The sequence below is a fragment of the Mustela nivalis genome (genome assembly GCF_964662115.1).
Source record: "Mustela nivalis genome assembly, chromosome: 2".
In the NCBI taxonomy this organism is placed as follows: Eukaryota; Metazoa; Chordata; class Mammalia; order Carnivora; family Mustelidae; genus Mustela; species Mustela nivalis.
This window is the reverse complement of record NC_139021.1, coordinates 15,085,526-15,099,311: the sequence shown is the minus strand read 5'-3', so window position 1 is coordinate 15,099,311 and position 13,786 is coordinate 15,085,526. Positions and strand designations below refer to the sequence as shown.

Genomic DNA, 13,786 nt, shown 5'->3' with positions numbered 1-13,786 from the left:
TAGAAGTCTGGGGGCCGGGGGGGGGGGGGGGGGGGGGGGGGGGAGGAGCTCACAGATTGTTTGATGTATCCCTTTTCCCATAAAATCTCCAAAGAAGGGAACCTTACTGCACCTTGGATTTGTCAGAAACATGGGCAGTAGAAGGAGTTCATTTGCTCTAACAAAGTTTGTGATGTCACTAGAAATTCTTGATTAAATTGTCAGCATGAGTATGCCATCCAATTAATAATGCCATGCTTTATTCATGGTATGTTGTGCAATATGTGAGCATTTCCCCTTTCTTTCCTGTAAACTGTAACTTTTCTGATGATTAGCATTTAAAGTCTTTTCCTGATTAAGGAATTGTCAGCTGAAATCATCAGGGATTTCCCCAGAGCTATTTTGAAAGAAATCTGAAGAATTTAATGTGTTGCTTGGAAATTAAGAAATTTGGAATAGTTCATGTGAATCTAAATGGTGAAATAGAATCAAGAGATGACTGTTTTCCTTGAAAAAAGAAAAAAGATGATAGAGTCACAGAGGGAATAGTAAAAACATTAGAAATAAAGTCTAATACGTTTAATAAACATCAGTGTCTCTGTTCTGTGCTTTTCAAAAGATGTATCTGTTGTATTTTAGGAGCTAAACTGAAATAGAAACAGTAAAATAAAATTTCAGAAGCTTGGAAAGTTGTTTTTGTTTTTTTTTTTTAATTTGATTTCTTGATTTACTCAGTTAACAGAAACCTTGTTTTGTTTTGTTTTGTTTTGTTTTGTTTTAAAGCATTGTTAGAAAGCATTCTGAAGTACCTATCCATGTTGTGTTGCCCTCAGAACAAGGATGGTGGACCAGGGTAGTAGAAAGTATACTGGACAGTGCAGAAGGCAAGAGAGATCCATTTTAGGTATAAGGGTTATGTAATGAGCTTTCTGCCCAGCGGCAGGATGAGGTAGGGTGAGTAGAAGATGGTTGGTTGGTCTGATAGATTGGGGTACTGTTTGAGAAGAGTGGTCAAGGGAGACCTCTCAGAAGAAATGGCCTTGGAGCTGAACCAGAAGGAGCCAGCAGGGCAGAGCTCAAATACACAGGAAGGGAGACCACATGGGCACAGGCTCCGGGGCTGGAATGCATTGCTCTTCAGGAAACTTGAGCATGCAGATGCAGCTGGACATAAGGCAAGAGTGCTGGAATAGCACCTGAAAGTTAGGAATGGTCAGCTCTGATAAAAGTCCGTTACAGGGAGACAAAAATTAGCATTTGGGTGCATTTTACTGAAAGCTCACTGCTGTCTTTCAGAATTCTCCTGAATCTAAAAATGGCAGGTAAAAATCACTTTGAAGAAGTAGTTAGGGCTTGTGTGTCAAGGCTGAGCCAGCTGCAAGCTCCAGATTTGTATTCAGTGACAGATAGGTTGGACTCAACGGTAAAAAGTAGGACCTCACAGTTTCCTAGCTAACACTTTTCTTGTTGTCAATTTGCACATAAACTAAGGAGACTTGAGACAAATCCTCACATTGGTTATCTTGTGGCTGCTCTCCTTCGTCCGTCCTCAGCCCCCGCATAGTAATACCCCTTATTCCTTCATGGACAGTGTGACCCTGGTAGCAAGTCTGGTGACAAAGGAGGAGAAAAAACCCACAACTTTCCTTTCCTTCTCTCAGCAGGTAAGAGAAATTGGTTTTGCAGGACGAAATGAAAAATCTAAGGAAGCCCAAATGAAAGACCCAAGATCTAGTCTACCAGCTATTACACTGCATAGTGGCAGAAGGGGGCTCATGCTTTCTTACTGTTATCCCCAACCACGAAGGCCTCCTGGGCAGCCCTGTGTGGCCAACTCCAAGCTATACAGCATTTCCAGGATAGTCATTTAGAATCCTGGGAAGTGAAAAAGACAGGCATAGGGTATTTGAAGGCATGAGGTATCCAAGGACTGGTGATCAATTAGGGTAGCAAATATGCCGAGAGATTTGAGTTGCATGTATGTAGAAGATGATTTGTTCATCATAATGTAGCAACATAATTTAGCAACTAGAAGCAAAGTTTTTGATGCCTAAGTGCATATTGAAACAGTGGGCTAATTCCTCCCTGCCACCGTAAAGCTTATACAGATCCCTAAAATCACTAATGTGCTTTTTCAGGTTTGTAGTTTCCTTTAGAGAAGCCTTACATTTTTCAACACTCAATCCCTCCCTGATGATAACCAGACCCAAGTGGTAGTTGTCTGCTGGTTATCTTTTTCACATCTCCAGAAGTGGGGCTGTGGTCTGGCAGTAGCTTTCTTCCTTAATGGTAAGTGGTGTGAGGAGACCTACAGACTTTCATTCAGGCCATCGAGTTCATTCATTGTACTCCACTGCCTGAACAGTGTGCCCACTGCTAGCGATACCTCAATTAAATAAGATGCTAGGTGGGGTCTATGGAGAAATGGGCAGAGTGTGAGATGTACTCTAATAGCAGATGTGTAAACAAAATGTGGGGGTGTGGAGGGAGGGCAACTGACTCAAGATAGGGATGGAGGAGGGGCTCAAAGGAGTAACTAGGCTCGCATTGAATGGTTTAAAGGATGAAAATGTAATTAGGCACAGAGAATCACATGAGCCATGAGGGACACAGAAGAGTGGCCATACATGGCTTTTCTCATGTGACTTTTGTCATGTTCCTGGACCTTTCGTTTTCCTTTTTATGTGGTGTGTGTGCGCGCATGTGCATGGGCATGTGCATGCGTGTGCTGGGAACAGGTGGAAGGAGAGTTACAGGATGGGGAGGGACAAGTGGAATCGAGTAGGGAGTGTGAAGCTCCACATATTGAAACAGTAATATCTGAGCTTTAGAGTCAGAAATCCCTGGACAGCCCACAGGCAGTTCCATTCCCTCAGGGCTCATGTCCATGGACGTGGACACCGTGGGAAAGCTGTCTGGGTTGCTCTAAGGATGAAATGAAGTGCACTGTAGCACAGTCAGACTGACCTTGGAGTCCGCTAGACCTGTCTTCAAATTGTTCTGCCTTCTTGTGATACCTTAGTAATTTTGCATGTCCCCGAATCTCTGTTTTTTTTTTTTTTTCTCAGCTATAAAATAAGAATGATACTGTCTTACTCACGGGCTTGTGAGGATTCAATTAGCTCATTCATGAAAAGTGCTTAATAGGACAGTGGTCCATGCATGAGAAGCGATAAATGTTAGCTCTTCTCCTCCTCCTCCATCATCACATATCACAGACCGTTGCTGAAGGTTAGTTCCTTCCCCCAAAGACAAATGACACTTTGTGGTTTTAAGTCCCTCAGTAATTTCTTCACTAACTGCAAAGAGGACCTGAAAGAAAACTTGACCTTTTTGAACAGACATGTTTTCCAAGAAGGGATCTTCCATTCAGGCCTCTCTGCATCCATTTTCCTTTGCTGGGGATTAGCCTCCTGTCGTCAAATGCCAGGTGATGACAAGTGCCATTCCCAGGCAAGAACATGCATAACATACTCTCCTCTGAATTCTGTCTCCTAATTTGAGGTAGCTTATACAGTTTTCCTACTTCTGACTGCACATGCTTAAGCTCCATAAAGCTCAATTCAACTGTATATATGTCTAAGCTTGATATTGTGGGGAGCATATGGCCTAATGCTCTACTCTCAAGTGACTAACTCCCCTTGTTGGAAAAATAAAACTTCGGCAACAATCTGAAGAAAGTATATGACAAGGTACAAAGTCTGTTTTACGTATGTTTATGGCACTAACAATAAGTACATTGGTCATCTGGGGGAGGGAGAGTTTGCTGGAGTTTTCAGGGGAGGCTCCAGCTTTAGGAACCAGCTTATAACCAACAAACATGTCTTAGAATAACCCCTGCTTTTGGTTTCATATCATCCGTCCACCTTCCCAGCAAACCGTAAAGATGAGTCCATTCTGGGAAAAATAAGACCTTGATTTAAAGCCAGTGGTTCCCCCAAAAGATTCCTGTTTTGTATCTCTGCTTTCTTTCATGCTATGAAATTCTTCCTTACCAAACTTCATTCACAAGTAATAATTTATATCTTCCATATTTTATTAATCAAAGAAAGTTGCCCATCAGAGATCTTGATCAGCATAAGGTACATGAACTCAGGGTAGCAACACTGTTACCTAACTTCAGTTTTTAGGGACAAAAAAAAAAAAAAAAAAAAAAAAATATATATATATATATATAGTCTCACTTATTCATCATGAGTTTAGAATATAAACTCCTATTGCTATCATGTACATATGTACTCCAGAAAATATACAAAACCTGGGGCGCCTGGGTGGCTCAGTGGGTTAAGCCACTGCTTTCGGCTCAGGTCATGATCCCAGGGTCCTGGGGTCGAGCCCCGAATCAGGCTCTCTGCTCAGCAGGGAGCCTGCTTCCTCCTCTCTTTCTGCCTGCCTCTCTGCCTGCTTGTCCTCTCTCTCTGTCAAATAAATAAATAAATAATCTTTTAAATTATACAAAACCCAAAAGTCACAGAGGGAAAGGTTGATAACTTAGACTACATACAGAATTTAAAAATTATTCATGGCAAAAACCAAACAAAAAAACACCCCAAGGAAAGTCAAAAGAACAAAACCATCAGCTAAACAGGCTGGGGGGATTGTAATTCATATGACAGAGAGTTAATCTCCCACACAAATTCTTATAAATCAATAGGAAAATGAAAAACCAGTTTCCTAAAAATTCAAAGGACTTAAATAGGCTGTTCCAGAAAAAGCAATGCCCATCACCAGTAAGTATATAACAAGATGTTTAATCAAAACATCTTACAAAAGAAATGAAAATAAAATAACTTTTATAACTATCAAAGTGGTAAAGATGTACACATTTGATGATACTTAGTATTATAGAATATATGGAGAAGTAGCCATTATCAGAAACTGTTGGTAGGAGTACTGATTGGTAAAATATTTTTGGAGGGAAATTTGGCAAAATCATTTATGTTTAAAGTGTACCTATCCTTCAATATAACAATGACACCTTAAATAATTTATTCAACAGATAGATCCACATATTAACTAGAGGTATATATGTATTGGTGTTTATTGCAGCATTTTTTATATCCGCCAAAACTAGAAGCAAGACTTCAGCTTCTGATCAAGATGAAGTAACAGGGGCAACATTTAACTTCCACCTGAAACCTTAAAGAAAAAAAAAAAAAATAGTGCTCAAGACATTGGATATCATCCATCAGAAGGCAGTGATCTTTGAAGACAGGAAACAAAATGAGCCCCATGATTGCTCTAGCTCACTGCCTAGAGAGTCCCCAGGCCATAGTATATGGTCTGCCTGATTGGAAGAGATGTAGCTAGGAGTCCAGGAAGCCAAGATGGCTAGATTGAAATGGAGAGCTGCATAAAGACAGAAATCTGGAGAGCTAAGGAAGTCTCCCTGGAGTATTGAGTTGAGTACAGAGGAAGGCATTCATGTAAGGAAATGACCCAAGGCCTGAGAAAGAACATTTGAAAATTTTAGAGAGAACAGTGCCTGAAACTCACAGAGGGATGGAAGTGGTCTCCTCAACAGCCAGAAAGGAAAAGAAATTTCATAATTAAGGGGTATTAGTTACTTAAGTCTTGCCTCAGTAGTGGAGAAAAATTAATCATAGATTAAACACAGCTCTGGTCATCCTGAACAGATCTTTAAAGCAAGACCAAAAGGATCAAACTGTTTCCAATTAAGCAGAACTTAAGAATGTTTACAAGAAGATAAAAATAAACATCACCCCACAATGCTTGGCAACCAATCAAGAACTACCAGGCAACATAGTATCAGGAAATTCAACCCATAATAGAGGGGAGGGGTAAGGGAATCAGTCCATTGAAAATGAACCTGTAATGAGGGGAAAAAATCAATCCATTGAAACTGAACTGAACAGATATAAAAATAAATAAGCGAGGTCATTAAAACAGTTGTTATGGGGCTTCTGGGTGGCTTAGTTGGTTACGTGACTGCCTTTGGCTCAGATCATGATCCCAGGATCCTGGTATCAAGTCTTGCATCAGGCTCCTTTCTCAGTGGGGAGCCTACTTCTCTCTCTGCCTGCTCTGCCTGCTGCTGCTCCCCCTGCTTGTGCTCCCTCTCTCTGACAAATAAATAAAATCTTTAAAAAAAAAAAAAAACAGTTGTTATGACTACATTTCATATGTTCAGAAAGCTAGAGGAAAGATTGCTCCTGTTAAGTAGAGATATGGAAGAGATATATATAGAGAGAGAGAGATAGACCTAAATTAAAAAGATGAAGCCTGCAATGGCTGGGATTTAAAAGAGAAGAAAAGAAAAAAAAACACTGCATGGGATTAGCATCAGCGGAGACATCACAGAAGAAAAGACTAATGAACTGGATGACACCGCAATAAAAAACTATCCACAATGAAATACAAAGAAAAAAAAGATTTTACAAAAGCGAATAAGCATTAGCGACATGGGACAACTTCAAGGAGTCAAATATATGTATCACTGAAGTTCCCAAAGAAGAAGAGAGAGGGGGAAGACTGAAATAATATTTAAAGAAATAATGGCAGAAAATACCCCAAATTTAATGAAACCTATGAATCCATTGATCCAAACTTAACAAACCCCAAGCACAAAAAAACAGGAAGAAAACAACACTAAAGCATATTATAATCAAATTGCTTAAAACAGTGATAAAGAGAAGGATCTTAAAAGCAACTAGAAGGGCAAAAGACATGTTACATACAAAGTTCAAAAAAAAAAAAAAAGTAAAGATGACAGACATTTTTCATAAAATATAATGCAAACTAAAACAAAAATAGTAATGCAAACTAGAAAACTCCCTGGGAGTAAAATCTTTAAAGTACTGAAAAGGAGGAAAAAGCTATCAATCCAGGATTCTATATCCAGAAAATGTATGTGTGTGTGTGTGTGTGTGTGTGTGTGTGTGTTTTAAGATGAGATAGAGTTTTTCAGACCTAAAAAATGTGAAAAAACTCATCACTTATAAACCTGCATTCCAAGAAATGTTAAAGGAAATTCTTCAGGGAGGAAGAAAATGTTCAGATCTACTCAAAGAAATAAAGAGCACTATAAATGATAACTAATACAGGTATATAAGAGGATTTTTTCTAATTATTTTAACCTCTGTAGATGATCATTGACTTTTTAAGGTGGAAATAATAACAAATTTTATATTACATGTAAAATATATGACATAGCAGAGGCCAGAAGGGGAGAAATGGAAGTATATATTTTTAAATCTCTCATACATGAAGTAGTATATTATCATGTGAATGTAAACTGAAAAGTTAGATATGTATTGTAATGTAAAGCATTTACTAAATACCACAACAAAGGATTATAGCTAATAAGTCCACAAAGAAGATAAAATAGAATCATAACAACTACTCAGTTAATCCAGAAGTTACCAGGCCAAAAAGAGAAAGGGGGGCGGGAGGAATAAAGAACAGATGAGACAAATAAAAAACAAATAGCAAGATGGTAGGTTTGAATCCAACCATATGGTACTCATTAAACGTAAGTGGTCTAAACATAGCAGTTAAAAGAGATTATCAGACTGGATATAAAAATAAGATCTAACTATTTGCTACCTATAAGAAACCCACTTTAAATACAAAGACACAAAGAGACTGAAAGTAAAAGAATGGAAGCACATGCTGACACTAATCAAAAAAAAAAAAACACAAAAAGCTTAAATGACAATATTAATCAATTTCAGAGCAAGGAAGATTACAGAAATAAAGAGTGTAATTTTACAATAATAAAGGGATCAACTCATTCAGAGGATGTACACTGATGTACCTAATAACAAAACTTCAAAAATCATGAAACAAAGACTAATATAACTGCAAAGAAAAACAGATCCCTGACTGTAGACAGAGATTTCAACAATTGTTAGGCAAGTATTCAGAAAATCAGGATATAAAAAACTTGAATAAAACCATCTCCACGGGGCGCCTGGGTGGCTCAGTGGGTTAAGCCGCTGCCTTCAGCTCAGGTCATGATCTCAGGGTCCTGGGATCGAGTCCCGCATCGGGCTCTCTGCTCGGCAGGAAGCCTGCTTCCCTCTCTCTCTCTGCCTGCCTCTCTGTCTACTTGTGATCTCTCTCTGTCAAATAAATAAATAAAATCTTAAAAAAAAAAAATCTCCACTCTTCACCTAAATAACATTTATAGAACTTTCTACTTAATAACAGCAGAATGCTCATTCTTTTCAAATGAATTTGCAGCATTTATTTAAATAGACAATTTGGGGAGGCAAGACAGCATTTCTCAGTAAATTTAAAGGATGCAAATAATATTAAGTATGTTCTTACCACAGAGTTCTTTTTTTTTTTTTTTTAGATTTTATCCATTTATTTGACAGATATCAAGAGAAAGAGAACAGCAGGGGGAGGGACAGAGGGAGAAGTAGACTCCCCACTGAGCAGTGAGCCCAACATGGGTGGGACTCAATCCCAGGACCCTGGGATCATGACCTGAGCCAGAGTCAGACACTTAACCAACTGAGCCATCCAGGTGCCCCAAGACCATGGAGTTCTGATTTCAATCAGAAGTTAATACAGAAAGATACCCAAAAATCTTCTAAATATTTGGAAACTAAATACTTATAGATAACCTGTGGTCAAAAAGAGATCAAAGGGGAAATTTAAAAGTACTTTGAAAACTAAATGAAAATGAAAATACAACATATCAAAATGTATGAAGTGTAGCTAAAGTGATACCAAAGAGAAATTCATAGCATTAAATACCTGCCCATATTAGAAAGGGAGGAAGTCTCAAATCAGTCATCTCAGCTTCCAGCCTAAAAACTGGAAAAAAAGAATAAATGAAATACAGAGTAAGCCAATGAAAGGAGAATTAAAGATTAGATCAGGGGCGCCTGGGTGGCTTAGTGGATTAAGGCCTCTGCCTTCGGCTCAGGTCATGATCCCAGGGTCCTGGGATCGAGCCTCGAATCAGGTTCTCTGATCCATGGGGAGTCTGCTTCCTCCTCTCTCTCTGCCTTGCCTCTCTGCCTACTTGTGATCTCTGTCAAATAAATAAATCTTTAAAAAAAAATTAGATCAGAAATTAGTCAAATAGAAATCAGAAAATCAGTAGAAAAAGTTGGAACAAGCCAAAAGCTTTTCAAAAGGCTACTTGACAAGATCAATACAATTGATCAACCTCTAGCCAGACTGAGAAGAAAAAAGCAAACAAAAAGAAAGATTACACTAGTTACCAATTTCTGGAATGAAAGAAATTACATCAGTATAAGTTAAAAGAATCATCAGTTAATATTATGAACAACTTTATGCAAATAAATCCAACAACATAGATGAGATGGACAAATTCCTTTAAAGGCTCAAACTACCAAAGATCACTTAAGAAGAAATCAATAACCTAACTAATGCTTTATGTATTAAAGAAACTGAACAGTAGTTAAAAACACTCCACAAAGAACACTCCAGGTCCAGACGGTTCAGAATGAATTCAACCAAATATTAAGGAAGAAATAATACCAATTCAACAGAAACTTTTACTGAAAATTAAAGGAGACAAAATATTACCCAGTGTACCCAATGTATTACCCAAAATATTACCAGCATTACCCTGATACCAAAACCAAAACCAAAGTTAATACAAGAAGGTTTCAGACCACTATCCCTCACAAGCATAGGTGCAAAAATTGCAAATAAATTCTTAACAAATGGAATCCAAAAATATATGAAAAAGACAATACATCATGAACAAGTGGGTTTTAATTTAGGCATTTAAGATTGATTTGGCATTTAAAAATTGATCAGTGTAATTCATCATAGGGACAAACAGAAAAATCATATGATCATCTCTTAGATGCATAAGAAGCATTTGACAAAATCTAATATTGATTCTTTTTTAAAAAATCTTACTAAGTTTTTTAAAATTTCAATTCCAGTATAGTTAACATATAGTATTATATTAGTTTCAGGTATAAAATACATGATTCAACAATTCCCTACATCACCCAGTACGCATCATGACAAATACACTCCTTAATCCCCAGCACCTGTTTCCCCCATCCCCTCATTTACCTCCCCTCTAGTAACCATCAGTTTGTTCTCTATAGTTAAGAGTCTGTTTCTTGCTTTGTCTCTCTCTTTCTTTTTTCCTCTATTCCTCATTCATTTTGTTTCATAAATTCCATCTATGAGTGAAATCATATGGTAATTATTTTTCTCTGACTGACTTATTTCACATAGCATACCCTCTAGATCCATCCATGTTGTTGCAAATGGCAAAAAATCATTCCTTTTTATGCCTGAGCAATATTTCATTGTATATATACACCACATCTTCTTTATCCATTCACATGTCAGTGGACACTTCAGCTGCTTCCATAATTTGGCTATTATAAAAAATGCTGCAGTAAACATAGGGATGTGTATATCCTTTCCGATTAGCGTTTTTAAAAATTTTCTGGGTAAATAAACAGTAGTGTGATTACTAGATCATGGAGTAGTTCTTTTTTAAATTTTTTACTCCATACTATTAGTTCAGTGGCTGCAATGGTTTGTATTCCCACCAACAGTGCCTAAGGGTTCCTTTTTCTCCACATCATCACCAACACTTGTTGTTCCTCATGGTTGTTATTTTAGCCATTCTGACAGGTATGAGTTAATACTCACTTAGTTTTGATTTGCATTTCCCTGATGATGAATGATGTTAAGCATCTTTTCATGTGTCTCATAGCCATCTGTATGTCTTATTTGGAAAATGTCTGTTCATGTCTTCCACCCATATTTTAATTGCATTATTTCTTTTTGGGGTGTTGAGTTGTATAAGTTCTTTATATATTTTGGATACTAATCCTTCATCGGATGTCATTTGCAAATGTCTTTTCCCATTCTGTAGGTTGCTTTTTAATTTTGTTTATTGTCATCTTCACTGTGCAGCAACTTTTTATTTTGATGTAGTCCCAGTAAATTTTCGCTTTTACTTCCCTTGACTCAGAAAACATAGCTACAGCCATGTGCTCTCTTTTAGGATTTTTATGGTTTCAGGTCTCATGTTTAGGTCTCCAAAATTGATTCTTGATAAAAACTCTCAGCAAACTAAAAATAGAAGAGAATTTCTTAAAACTAATAGTGGACATTTATGAAAAATCTCTAGCTAACATACTTAATGATGAAAAACTGAAAGCTTATCCTCTGAAAAATAAGCAAGGACATCTACTCATCACTTCTATTCAGCATTGCACTGAGGATTATAACAAGTATAAGAAGGCAAGAAAAACCATTGAAAACATCTAGATTGAAAAGAAAGTAGTGAAACTCTCTTTATTTGCAAATTACATGATCAGATTACAGATTCTTTTCTGTGCAAAGAATTCTGATGAAACTTACAAAAAATGCTACCAGAACTAATAAATGAGTTTTGCAAATTTGCAGGATGCAAAATCAATAAAAATCAATTATATTTTCATACCAGCAACAGACCATGAGAAATCAAAAATTTTCAATGCCATTCATAATATCAAAAAATATGAGATACCTACAGATATATCTGACAAAATATGTGCAAGAAGTAGACATTAAGTACTACAAAATATTGCTGAGAGAAATTAAAGATCTCTAAATAGAGAGATATACCATGGACTACTTGATATACTCAAGATGTTATTGCTCATGGAATTGATCTGTTGATTCCAGTGACCCTAATCCACATCCCATACATCCCACACAGGTTGTTTTTTTTTTAAATGTGGATATTAACAAGCTTATTCTGTAATTCATATGGAAATGCAAAGGACCTAGAGCAGCCAAAATAACTTTGAAGGACAAAGTTAGAGAATGTACTCTCCCTGACTTCAGACTTGTAAAGCTATAGTAAGCAAGATAGTATAGTAGGATAGATTCAGTTATACAGGCTAATGGAACAGGAAAGAGTCCAGAAATAGATCCTTACATAGGCAGCCAATTAATTTTCCACAGAGGTGCAAAGACAGTTCTGTGCTTCTCAACAAACATGCAAAAATAATTCAGTGGAGAATTGTTTTTCAACAAATGGTTCTATAGTGATTGGCTATCCATATACTTAAAAAACAAACTTCATCCACATTTCACTCCATCTGTAAAAATCAACTCAAAAGGGATCAGAGATCTAAATGCAAAACCTAAAATTTTGGAGAAGTTCTGGAAGAAAACAGGAGAAACTGACATTGGTTTAGGCAATAATTTCTTACATACAGCACAAAGAAACAATCCATGAAAAAAGAATGGTTAGACTTTATCAAAATTAAGAACTAATGTTCTTTAAAAGGTACTTTTAGTAGAATGAGAAGACCAGTGCCAGACTGGGATATGTTATTTGCAAATCACAAATCTACTGAAGAACTTGTATCCAGAGTGCAAAAAGAACTCCTAAAACTCATAAGAGAACAATCCAGTAAAAATAGAAAGAAAAAAAAAGATACTGAAATGAGCAGATACTTAAAAGAACAAAACAGGTGACAAATAAGCACAAATAAAGATTCTCAACCTCTTTAGTCATTAAGGAAATGCACATTAAAACTGTAACGAGATACCACTATACACCTATAGAATGGCTAAAATTTAAAACAGAACAAGACCGACTAATCATACCAAGTGATAGCAGGCATATCAATTAGCTCATCCTCCATCCCAGCTGGTGGGAATGTCAAAGGATCCAACTTCTGAAAGTTAGTTCAAAGGTTTCTTTAAAAATTAAACATAGGGGACGCCTGGGTGGCTCAGTTGGTTGAGCCACTGCCTTCGGCTCAGGTCATGATCCCAGACTTCCGGGATCGAGTCCCGCATCAGGCTCCCAGCTCCTTGGGGAGTCTGCTTCTCCCTCTGACCTTCTCCTCTCTCATGCTCTCTCTCACTCATTCTCTCTCAAATAAATAAATAAAATCTTTTAAAAAAATTAAACATAAAATTACCGCATGACCCATGCATCCCGTTCCTAGATGTTACACAAAAGCATTGAAAGCATATGTCCATTCAAAAACTTCTACTGCACAGATGTTCCTAGCAGCTTTATTTATAATCTTTCAAAGCTGGAAACAGTCCAAGTGTCCATCAGCTGATGAATAGATAAACACTCGATCCATAGAACATCATACTACATAGAAAAAGCAGGATCAAAACCATTGATACCTGCAGCAAGGAGACAGATCCCCCCCCCCAAAAAAAGGCCACATAAAATATGAATCTTTATATAAAATTCTTTTTTTTTTTTGCTGAAATCAGCTTTTATTTTATTTTAACTTCTTATTTAATTTTTTTTCAGTGTCCCAAGATGCTTTTTTTTTTTAAGATTTTATTTATTTATTTGACAGACAGAGATCACAAGTAGGCAGAGAGGCAGGCAGAGAGATAGAAGGAAGCGGGCTCCCTGCTGAGCAGAGAGCCCGATGCAGGGCTCCATCCCAGGACCCTGAGATCATGACCTGAGCCGAAGGCAGAGGCTTTAATCCACTGAGCCACCCAGGTGCCCCCCAAGATTCATTTTAATATAAAATTCTTTACATGCACTTTTGACCTTAAGTGGCAGAAAACAGATCAGTCCTTGCTCTAGGGAGGGGCAGGGCAGCAGGAAGTTGTGGAAGGGAAAGATTACCCAGGCTGCATGGAAGCTTCTGGGATGATTGATATGCTCACTATCTTAATTGTGCTGACGGTTTAATGGACGCATACACACATCACATTAACCAGATTATACACTTGAAACGTTAGTCCATCGTAGGTCAGTTAGACCTCTGCAAAACGGGTCCAAAAGCTACTTAAATATTCATTATTAGGGGAGTAATCAAATGAATTCTGGATGCCTATAAAACAGATTAAG

General features: G+C 37.4%; 1 protein-coding gene across 1 annotated transcript in view; it reads left to right on the top strand.

The window, feature by feature from the left end:
- The window catches only part of NSMCE2 (NSE2 (MMS21) homolog, SMC5-SMC6 complex SUMO ligase), a 214,032-nt gene that overhangs the window by 165,788 nt on the left and 34,458 nt on the right, over positions 1-13,786 (top strand).